The 12,514-nt window shown below is 35.2% G+C and overlaps 1 protein-coding gene across 9 annotated transcripts in view; it reads left to right on the forward strand.

Moving 5' to 3' along the window:
- EYA4 (EYA transcriptional coactivator and phosphatase 4) overlaps positions 1-12,514 on the forward strand; it is a 275,438-nt gene that overhangs the window by 131,958 nt on the left and 130,966 nt on the right. The window lies entirely within an intron of this gene.

Consider the following 12,514-nt stretch of genomic DNA (forward strand, 5'->3'; position numbering starts at 1 on the left):
AAGGGAAGAAGAAAATGTTGTACTTCCTGGAGAAATGTAATAATGAAAGTAAAAATTTACAGGACTTCTTCCTCATCTAAAAAAACCAAAAACCAAAAAACAAAAACCCAAAAATGAACAAACCGAAAATGTTGGGTTTGGGACATTGAGTACCAGTCTTCATTTAATCCTTATTTTAATGAGTACCAGTGCTTAACTTGTCATGAGGCATTTCTTCTCCTGAAATACTTTGCTTTAAAAGAAATTAAAGTAAAATTTGCTTTTAGAAAACTTAGTGCAGGGATTTGACTTTTCGAGTAGCTATACCAGTGGGCTCTGAATGGTCACAAGGATTGTAGCTTGGCGGCCTGGGAGTCAGAATCAATACTGTACTTCTCATCTGTGCCCACTGAGAGACAGGCACTGTCCATGGGGGTGACTTGTGGTGGTACGTCATCTTACCATAAACAGAAGGGCATGGAGAGCCATGGGCTGGAGCCAGGAGTGTTTACTCACCAGGTGTCCTCCTAGTTACCCTGAATAACTGCACTGCCTCTGGAGCCAGAAGGGTTCATTCCAGAGCAAGGTGTTTTTAAGGCTACCTGGATGTTGGTTAGAGACTGTAAGCCTTTCAGAGTATTGTGTAATCCTCCAACCGGGTTTCATTCTACCCACACTGGAGAGTGGAATTTACTGGCTGTTGAACTTCACACACACACACACACACACACACACACACACACACACATTCACACACACACACACACACACCTTACTTCCAAGTAAAACTGGATTTAGTTTCAGGTTTGGGGACTTTAAATGAGGTAAGTTGTATTTAGCTTTTGATTGAAACATTATAACTGCTATTATATTATGTGGTAAGCCATCCGTGTAAGTATAGGCAGTTCTATCTCAGAGAAAGATGTTAATTACAGTAATTTGGATTTTTCTCAGTTTTAGCACAAGGATGATAGAAGAAATATACATAAAATTGAGCAAGCAGATCAATATAGAGAAAATCCCTAATCTGTACATGCTGAAACTTTTAAATATGTTTTATTTTTACTACTTGAAACTTAATTACATTTTGTTAATGCTGGGAGAAATGCAGGCGAAGCAGTAATTGATAATTAATAGATGAGATTTCATGAGAAAACGTTACTAGTTGACTTTGAGGAGTTTCCCTTATAGGGGCATGCTGTAGGATTTTTAAAAAAATTAATACCATCTATTTAGATGAACGGCCATTTTTTTCCGGATAATTATTTTTGTTTTGAAATTGTATGCTGAATTTGGATTTTTCATTAGATTTCAGATGTAGTCATGTCGACGATACGGGTTTTTGTATTTTTTAAGAGAGCAAATATTTTTCTGTATGGGATTTTGTTTTCTGCTTTTTTCCCTAAAACACTACTAGTAAAATCAGGTTTAATTTTAACTTCTTTAAAAAAAAATCTTAAGTTTCTAGTTGGTTTTACCTTCATTTGGATGTGCAGCTGAGGAGATACTTTGATTTAGAACCTTGATGTGGAAGCATTTGGTGTGCTTTGGTTTAGATTATTTACATATATTTTTGTGTCTTGGAATCTCATGAAGAAAGAGCGTGAATTGCCGTGTCTGCTGCATCAAGGGGCTAAAATGTGGGTGAATTGTCACCATCCTTCCGAAATCTAAAAGAATTCTTTCACTCAAGACCACCGAGGAAAGCCTTGCTCTGTTAGTCCTGTTTTATTATTCTTGTGAGAAAAACACAATTCAGGAGGAGAAAATGTCCTCCAAGTGTCTGTGGCCCCTGATTTACTGCCAGAGTTAGATTGTTTAGGGAACCTGTTTGAAGAAAGAGAGAATGAATTATCACAGCCAATAAGTTTTCCAGTTTGGTTTCCAGGGTCTACTGAGCATCAGTCCACGCTATCCGGTTTCCTGCTTCTTTTCTTGATTGCAGTTACTATTTTCTGAAACCCCGTCTAATTGAACAATGATGTTATCCTACCTTAGTTTGCTTTTTGAGTGTTCGTTTTTCACCAAAATTTTCTACACTACTAAACTATCACTTACCAAAATGGCGACAGAAACAGATACCAATAATCTATGATGCTTTGTGTTATAACTTCTCAGGGAGAGGGAGGGAAGGAAGGAGAGAGGGAGGGCAGGAGGGAGGGAGAGAGAGCAAAAGGACAACAGAGAGAAAAGGCAATTTAAAAAATCTCTACTTTGATTTTTCTCTCTCTTCCTCTTAAGTCCTTTATAAAATTACTGTTGTTAAAATTTTGAAAATTACACGATCTGACTTTTCAAGCTCACAGCCACCCGCAGAAGGAAGGTGGTTGTGTGTGTCCAGGGCAGACTTACATTTTGCTTTGGGGAAATGGTGCAAGCCAATTTTGAAGGTAATACAGCTGTTGAAGAAATACAAAAGCCAGATGACTTCATAAGTGTGTACTGAGGAAACCAGGATAAATTGTCCTTAGAACCTGCTCTCACAGAGCCATTTTAATTGAGGTCAAAGAGGAAAAAATCGTAAGTACATTTCAATTATTTATTAGGTTTACCTAGAATGAGACCTTCACTACAGATAGCCCTAATCTATAATTCCTTTCCTCTTTAACCCTTGAGTTTAACCACGGTGTGGTTCCATTTTACTTTGAGACCATAGATTGTTCTCCATTCCTTATGATACATTAATATTTAGCACCACAGAAGTTGTGAAGTTACCTGACTAAATTTCACTTCCATCTAAGGCATGAACTTCTACATTTAAAAAAGACTTACAATAAATTGCTTAGTTTTTATTTGAAATTACACAGTTAATGAGAATATTTCTTATCACATATTTGTACGTGTGAAATATGTTTCACACGAAACTGTTTTGTCTCATGCTCTTAGCCTGCAAGTAATTAAAATGTGCATTTAATTCGATAGAAAATCTACTCAGACAGAAATCACATAATTTGTGTTTTTCAGTGTGGAAATTATGTTACAGTCTGTGTTTTATGAATTCTGCTAAGGAGGAATTTCATTTTAAGATTAAAACTTAAGGAAAGGTGATTTATAAGCTATTTATAAAAATGGTTATACAAGATGGCTTTAATAGAAAACTACTTTCAATTTCAAAACTGAAAAACGTTGCCAAAATGTTGTAAAAAATATATGATTAAAATGAATCATGCCACACAGTATATTTTTTTTATTAGTGTATATAGTTTAAATAAAAAATAAAAAGCTTGATGCCAACCAACATCCCAAGATTTTCTCTTTATAAAAAACGTTTTCATTTTATGGGAGATCAAGAATTTAAAATTTACACAATTTGAAAATAGAACTCTTTATCAATATACTGTGCAAGAAGTATATTTACACCATACGTGCACTAATCTTCAAATTAATTTACAGATATATGCTGTTCAATTTAAAATTGCCTTTAACATTTTATTGCATATGTTCTATCTATTAATTTGTTTTTAAAGTTAAAGGTTGCATCAATTTTCTTTAAGTTATTATGATACCTTTGGGCATATTAGGAAAGTATGTACTAACTTAAAATATCTTTTAGAGTTTATACATTTCAAACTAAGATTTTAACAGAAGCTTTTACTAAAATGATTGCCTATCTATTCTACAATTATATATCAATAAACTGGATTATCTCTATGTTAGTTATCATTCAAGTCGAAAAGGCTAGCTATCAGCTATACCTAACGGGCAGATGATGTTAGGTGCACTAGAGTGTGTTACACAATGATTGATATTTATGCTGCAAAACAAATGATAGCTAATCTATGCCTGTGGCCAAATTCTTTTGAAGTTTCATGGCTAAGATGAGCTGAATTTGTTAAGTGGTAAAGGGCTGTGTTGTCTAGGGGCCTGACGTGCTTGGCAGGTCATGATAAATGGGGAAGTGTTTCTTAACCTTGTGGCCAAAACATTCCAATATCTAAGAAAAGGGTGGGGGGTGGGGAATGACCGCAGAAAGATGTAGAAGACATTGCCAAAAACATTAGCAAGACTTCTCCATCTAGGGAAATAGGGTGAATTCTAAGATTATTTTTAAAGCATTATTTGTGTGAATTCATAAATCTTGAACAGAGGGAAATCTAAAGCTAAGATTTTTATATTTAGTATCAGTAAAATTGTTCTCTCCTGGCTTATTGAGAAAATGTACCATAGAGTCAGCAATTTGAATTCGATTGCAGCGGCTTCTACCAAATTAACGTTATGCTCGTTGATTACTAGTTCTTGGTTTGGAATTGATAATTCTACTTTGCCTTTTTGTTGTTTTATCTGCCTTGTGACACCCATGACTGCAAAGAAACATGTAAACAAAATGTATAGAGGAGACCAAGATTGATCTATGGGTAAATATCTCTTAGATGTTTATAATCAACGTTTGTAAGACAAAAAAATTTCCTTTTAAGACTCATCTATCATATTTAGGCAAAGTATCATCGTTGAACAATCAATCTAGTCTTGTTTCCAAACCTGGAGGGGAAAAACTTTCATATGTACTGTAACCTGATATGTTAAGGCATCTTATGGTTCCTTTTGTGGCATTTTAAGTACTTTGTTACCTTTGATATAGTCCCTATTGGGTAATAATCAAAAAACATACCTTTAGAAGGAGTTTGAAATTTTCCTGGGTATTTCATACAGTGTATGTAGAGTTTATGGCAGGTGACAAAGGACTATGGCATAATTAAGGAGAAAATGTGCTTCCAAACTCTAAAAGCATATGAGGTTTGACATTTGATTTAATACTTCTATGTTGTACATATATAATTATGCTTTGTTTCCCTGAGTCATTGTTACTAAGTTGCTTTTTAAATCTATCCAACCTTGCAATGAACTCTCAAATAATGTGAATACTATTGTGACAGTTGTAGTTGATGAAGAGTTATAGCCCATAAGATTTTTTTACTTTTAAATATAATTCCTCCCCAGTGGGTGATTTTGTATAACCTCCCTCCCCCAAACCTGGGTCCCGGAAGGCCCCCTGCTTTCAAGGCCAGAAATCAAGTGAAATCTTGCCCTTGACAGTCCAATACTAGAGGGGTAAAATAATTTCTACTTCAGGTTTTTGGTTGTGGATGTTTACTTCTTAACCTTCTAACCCTCCTATTCTTAGTGTATGTGTTTATTTTGTTTACTGTTGCAGTCAAAAATGAAATATTCAATTGTTTCTTTGTACTTTATGTATAGCATTTAAAGAAAGGATATGGCAGTTTTTCTTTGAACTGAGGTGGATATAGACTTCCAGTTTTGTAGTAGACTTCACTCACTTTTGTAATAAATAAATAGCGTGGTCTTTGGGGAAATGATAGTTGGTGTTACAGGGGAGAACTTGGGGAAGCAATGATAAAGAGGTTGAAAAGGGATTTACTAAGAAAAGGGAAGAGTAAAGAAACTTTCCTAACTCCATGAAAAGGATTTCAGAAATCTGTGAATTTTAGAGCAGCCAAGTTTTTGTTTCTCAGAAAGAATGACACTTTATAAAAAGTAGATTTAGGTTATTTCATAATTAGATTTTTATAAAATCTATCTCCAAGTCATTAATGTTTTGGCCACTATTTGGCAAAATGGCATTTCATTTCATTTCATTTCATTTTATTTCATTTCATTTCAAAATCTCTCAATTTGTATGGGCATATAAAAACAGGTATATTTTTGGGGCGCCTGGGTGGCTCAGTCGGTTAGGTGGCTGACTTCGGCTCAGGTCATGATCTCACGGTCCGTGAGTTCGAGCCCCGCGTCGGGCTCTGTGCTGACGGCTCAGAGCCTGGAGCCTGTTTCGGATTCTGTGTCTCCCTCTCTCTGACCCGCCCCCATTCATGCTCTGTCTCTCTCTGTCCCAAAAATAAATAAATGTTTAAAAAAATTTTAAAAAAACAGGTATATTTTTTAAAAACTCTATGTGACAACTTTGTGTTCCAAAGTTTTTTTTTATACTTTAAGTTTTTAGAAGTCAAAAAAGGAATTGTAACCTGTATAAAAATGTAGAATAAGTCCGGTTGAACAATGTGAAGACATTTTAGTTGAAGCTGATTTAGATAATGTCTAAGTTTGTATCTGTATGGGACTATTAGAATAGCAATTCTATGCTTATCTTATCAACATAAATTACATTTACTCTGCAGCACAAATAATCATAGATTATCTCATTAAAGTGTACATCCCATGCTAAGTTCTAGAGTGGTATTAACTTGTAAATATTATATTTACAAAGTGAACATATATTCTGTTTGACTATTCCAAGTAAATAAATATTAGAATAATTTTTGGCAAAGCCTCCATAGTAAAAATTATATATTTTGTTGAATACTCCAACTATTATTATTTTGGCTCAATTTTTAAAAGTTAATTCATATACCTACTTTTCTGTTTTGTCAGTTTTGTTACTGTATGCATTCTGGAGTAAAATTTAAAAAAGGACAAATTTTAATTCATATTTATTTAATGCTACTAACTTGAGAATAAGATGATCTGAAGAAACCCTTCAAACTCAATGTCAGCTGGTTCAACTAAATGAAAAAAATTAAACATTTTTAAAAGGGTCATCTAATTAAAACGTATTTAATGAAGGCACCTGGGTGGCTCGGTTGGGCATCTGACTTCAGCTCAAGTCATGGTCTCGTAGTTCCTGAGTTCGAGCCCCACATCAGGCACTGTGCTAACAGGTCAGAGCCTGGAGCCTGCTTTGGATTCTGCGTCTCCCTCTCTCTGCCCCTCACCCGCTCACACTCTGTCTCTCCCTCTCTCAAAAATAAATAAACATTAAAAAATAAATAAAAATAAATAAAATGTGTTTAATGAAAACATAAGTTACATTCCCAGGATACAGCTGGAATAATTATAAGAAAATACTTTTTCACTCCATTATGTAATTTGGAATTCAGATATTCCAACTTCTAAGTATTAGAAAATAATGAAAAGTGACACATAACAGTTGATATTTCAGGAAGCTTCTTATTTTCACTGAGTCAGAATGTAAAGGAAGTGAGGTTAGATACCTATATTTCTTTATTAGGCAACTATTTACAACTTTATCCAATCCAGTCATAAAAAATACATTTTATAAAGTGTACAGACCCTCGGCATTGATACTTTACAGTACTTGTACAAATATTGTTTACTTATAAACAGAAGTCACTTTTGCATTTAGAGTATTTATATTTGAAATACAACCAAAGTTGGCAACCTGAATTTTTGTGGTTGACAATAATCCTGTGTCACTTTCTGTGTTCACAAAGAATTTCCATGCAATGATCTATAGTATAATTTGCATTTGGAAAACAAATTTTATTTTTCTGTCTTTTAATCCATTTTTTTCCTTAAACATACTGCATGTAAATCTAATTTACGTTATATTTCCTACACAGTTCAGTGAAGAAATAAAGATTGTCTTATATACCACCCATAAAAATATGCATAATGAGTTTCATTACATCAGCAAACTTTCATCTCTGAAATTTTCATCTTTGGATGAAATTATTGGAGTATAATTGCAGAACTGATCCTTTATTATCACTGTATAATATATCCTAAGACTTAATCATTAAAGTTCATTTCCAAACAAAATGAAGTTACAAAAGAGGTCTTTTGAAAATGTCATCATCCATTATTCCATGTTTTATTTTTTTTTATTATCTTTAATGTTTCAGGATTTATAAATAGCAAGATTAAGTAGAAAATAATTGTAATAATTGGTTCCAGCTGTTTAGAAGATGATGGATAGGATAAAAGAAACTTGTTCTTCTTTGCAATTTTTTTTTAAATGAGTTAATTCTGTTTCTCTTGAAAAGATTGTAACCTTCTCAAAGCACCTAGCGGCTAGAAAATGTTTAAAAATTTAAGGGGATTTTTATACTTGAATATGATAATCATGATGCAAAACATTCTATACATGATGCATTCTACATATATTTTCCAGACGTTGGCAATATTGATTACTCTCTCAACAAATCCTACATTCTTTATAATTCATTTTAAAAGTACAATTTATGTTACTTATATACATACCGCCTTAAAAAACTTGAAGGATGAATGGTATTGTGAATTAGAACTACTTTTATGATTTTCTAACTAAGGTAATATTATTGACCAGTGTTCTCTATTCCTTTATTCTGCCTTATTTTCTCTTGGCACTTACCTCTGACATTATATTCTTTGTTTACTTGTTTACAGATGTACTGAATGTCTTCCCCATTAGAATGCATGATCACCAGGCAGGTTTTTGTTGGTCTGAGTCAGTTTTATTCAACAGAAATAGGGTGTAAGCTGTATATGTATTTTAAATTTTCTAGTAGCTGCATTCGAAAAATAAAAAGAAACAAGGGAAATTATTAACCTCTTATATCTCAAATATTTCATTTCTCAATATAAAAAATATTGAGATATTTTACATGTTTTTCTTGCTAACTCTTTGAAATCCTGTGTGCCTTTTATATTTACAGCACATCTTAGTTTAGACTAGGTTCCTTACAGGTTCTAAATAGCCACACATAGGGGTGCCTGGGTGGCTCACTCAGTGAAGCATCTGATTCTTGATTTCAGCTCAGGTCAGGACCCCCACGGGTTCATGAAATCAAGCCCCATGTCGCCTGCATAGGATTCTCTCTCTCCCCCTCTCTCTGCCCCCTTACCCCCGGTCACGTTTTCTGTCTCTCTTTCTCTCTCTCTGTCTCTCAAAATAAATAAACTTAAAAAAAAAAAAAAAAGCCACATGTGGCTAGTGGCTGCTCTGTTGGACTGCTCAGGTCTGGTTCATCTCCATGCCTACAGCGGTACCTAGAATACCCAAGGCATTCAGGAAAGCTCTGTTGAATGAACAGATCCTGTTTATTTCAGACGAAAAACACCAACAAAAGCACAAAGGTTGTTTCTCACGGTAGCCCTTTTTTGGAGTGGGTGGGGTGTTGGTAACATGGCTAGATGCTAGAGGTATTTGGATAATTTCTTCAAAACTCCATTTCACTTCGCATATATGGACGTGAAATGTTACCAGTGCTTGGTGAAAACAGGTGACTTCAGTAGTCCAGTTTAAAAGATTCCTTCAACGGTTACCATATTTCAGAGATAACTAGTAGGTTCTTTAAACATTTTTCCATGGGATGTTAGTTTCAACTCTTAGTTTTTAAAACACCTAATAAAAACAAGTGGCAAATCTGGCCTAGGAGAGAGAGAAAGGCTTGATGTATAGGCTTCAGTTCTAATTCCGTCCCTGTTAGTGCTAGCTGTGGGACATTGGACAGGTCGTTTAACCTCTTTGAGCCCTTCGTGTTCTCATTTGTGAACACTAATGATGTGCCCATCATACCTGTCTTCATAGATTAAATGAGATTACACATATACATAGTCCAGCATAGTGAGTAGGAAAAAAAAAATTGCTTAATAAACGACAGCGATTATCATTATTATGAATTAGTAAAAATTGAACTTGTAAATAGCAAGATGTTTTGAACTTCATTTTAAACGTTTTAGGTTGTATATTTATGAATTTTAGGTTCTTAGCGTACTGATTAACATGCCTTCATATATCTGGATTTGAAGTTTACTACACAGCTTGCTTGCAGGTTAACCTTTCTGGTTCTCAGTGTTATCCTCTATGAACTAGGGAAAAATAGTATCTAGCTAAGCGTTGTGCCTCATATATAATAAAAATTTAGAACTTTGAGCTATTATTCATTCATTCATTCTAAAAAGTTAGTGTTTTGATATTTTTATGTTAATTACATACTAAATAGTTATTTTCTTAAAACAAACTTGTAATTCTTTTTTCATTTCGCTTTGATTCTGCATGTACTTTCATAATGTTAAGTAGGGTTAAAATTCACATTAGTGCAGCCTATTAAATGCATTTAACACTATTCATTTTTTTCTTCTTGGCATGTTTTTGCCCACCTCCTTGTGTGTCTTATGAAAACTAGGATTTGGATTTAAATAATGGGCATGAAATTCTGCCTCATTTCTTGGCCTCCTTGTTTCAACTTTGTTCAGAAACAAATTCAAAACTAAATTGGTGATCTTGGCGACAGAATATATTCTGTAAGGATATTCTTTCTCCAGTAGCATACCTACTTTAGCAGCCACCATTTAATGAAGCGTTGTTGATCTCTCAGATGGGAGAGTGTGTTCATGTTTAGATAAAACTATCTCTTTTCCCCCTAGTTCTGTGATCAAGACACAATAGATGTAAGTTTTTTAATGATTCATTTAACTTTTTTCTCTATGGGTTCAGAAATAACAGGGTTTTGAAGTATTTAACAAAAGTTACAAGTTAACATCTTTGTTGTTCTTTGGCATTATTAAAATGTCTTTTCAAGGACAGGTTAAAAGATCAGATCATGTTCTTCTTTATACTTTGCTTCAATCAGTAACCGGATTCTGTCAATTCTGTCTCAGAAATATCTGCCAGAAACATCCTCTCAACTCTGTCCTCATGGCTCTTAATTTAGGTCTTCACCATCTCTCACCAATGGGTTGAATGTGATCCACTTAGTAAGCCAGGATTTGGGGAGCGTGTGAGTCCATTTGAGCTGCCATAACAAAATATACCACAGACTGGGTAGTTTATAAACAACAGAAATTTATTTCTGTCCGTTTTGGATGCTGGAGGTCTAAGAACAAGGTACTAGCATGGTCATGTGGTGACAGCCTGCTTTTGTGGTTATTGTCAAATGGTGACAGCCTGAAAAGTGCTTTCTCACTTTGTCCACACATGGTGGAAAGGTTAGGGAGCTCTGTGGGGTCTCCTTCATGAGAGCATCAATCCCATTCATAAAGGCTCCACCCTGATGACCTAAGTACCTCCCAAAGGCCCCACTTCATCCCAGGGGGTTGGGATTTCAACATATGCATTCTGGGGTGGGGGGGGACACAAGCATTCAGACCATAACAGGGAGCGTCTGCTCAAGGCGAGGGATGTAGTGATGTGCAAGGTCAATGCCATCACTGTTTTCATAGAACTTAAACTTTCTCTCCTGTTGCATTAGTCTCTTCAGCCCTCACCTTGTCCCCCTTCCACACTATCTTCTACATCATCTCTAAAACGTATTCTTTTAGAAGTGTTCAATTCAAAGATTAAATTCTGAATTCTTTGCCATATATAAGGTCTTTATAATAGGATGCCTCTGGCATATCCCATGATGTTGAAATATCTTTCTCCAAACAGTCTTGGAAGACGTTACCTTTTAGGACTCAGTTGAGAAGTCACTTCCGTTGTTACTGTCCCCATCTTCCTTTGGCTGAGGTAGATTGTTCTCTGAGCACCCATAGCACTGCGTAGACCTTTCATACTGCAGTCCTAACACTGCATAGACGTTTCACACGGCAGGATTCTAAGTATTAACTCTTCCCCCATTTGACCAGGAACAAATGAATGAAACCTGAAAAAAAAAATCACTTTGTGGAATTTACAGCTGTAACAGTATGTATTGACAAAGACTGTCTATATGTACTTCAGTCTTTCATCACATACGTATTGTTAGCTCTGAATCTGAGACTCAGTGGGTACTAGATAGTAAGTAATCAGTAGATGTGTTCCCTGCCGTTATAATGACCACTTTGAGGATAAATTTTAAAATGTCAGAACTGTATGGTTAATTATTTGGAGAATGCGGTCTTATAAAGCCATGGGTATTAAAAAAAATTCTTTGTTTATTAAACTACAGGAAGTCATCTGGTTCTGACTCTCGGGAGTGTATGTGTAGTTCGCTAGGATGGTCTGGAACTTCTTCAGCCAGGTGCAAAGTCCAGTCAGCATAGTCTTGAGGAAAATAACATTGACTTTGAGGGGATTTCTGCATACTCCCTGGACAACTCGTGTAGTTTCTGGTGAGGAATCATGGGAAGGAACCAGTGGGAAATAAAGGTTTTTTTGTTCTGGTGGCCTTCCCTTAAAAAAAAATTGTTTTGACAAGTTTTAGTGGACATAAGACTTTATGTGGGTTTCATAGTAAATTTTATATTTTAAGAAAAGTATTCCTTTTTTTAACTCTTCTTTAATTAATCTTGAAAGCATTTCTTTACCTCATGGTGCTGAGTTCCATGTCAAGAGCATAGAAAATGTTATATGCTAGGAAAGGAAGGATAATCTCTTTGCTCAACGGTTTTAGTTTCATATTGTGCAAATGTGTACTCAGGATGCAGAAGAGAGCGTGGTTAATCAAGCAAGAAAAAGAATTGATTTCCCAGATCATGAAAATGCCTTGGCTTAGCAACGAAAGCAAAAAACATAGGTTTTTGAAAGCGTGGGGATTTTTTTATGTGGTTTTTTTTAAGATTAAAAAAAAATGTTTATTTATTTTGAGAGAAAAAGAGAGAGCAAGCAGGGGAGGGGCAGAGAGAGAGAGAGGGAGAGAGAGAATCCCAAGCAAGCTCGTGGGGAGCCTGACGCGGCCTGGTCTCACGACGCTGAGATCATAACTTGAGCCGGAACCAAGAGTCGGACGCTTAACCGACTGAGCCACCCAGGCGCCCCTATGTATTTGTTTTTTGAGTATTCCAAGTCAGAGGAGGAAAGAATTACTTTATGAGCTGGAAA

The sequence above is a fragment of the Panthera onca genome, chromosome B2, assembly GCF_046562875.1.
Source record: "Panthera onca isolate mPanOnc1 chromosome B2, mPanOnc1 haplotype 2, whole genome shotgun sequence".
Taxonomy (NCBI): domain Eukaryota; kingdom Metazoa; phylum Chordata; class Mammalia; order Carnivora; family Felidae; genus Panthera; species Panthera onca.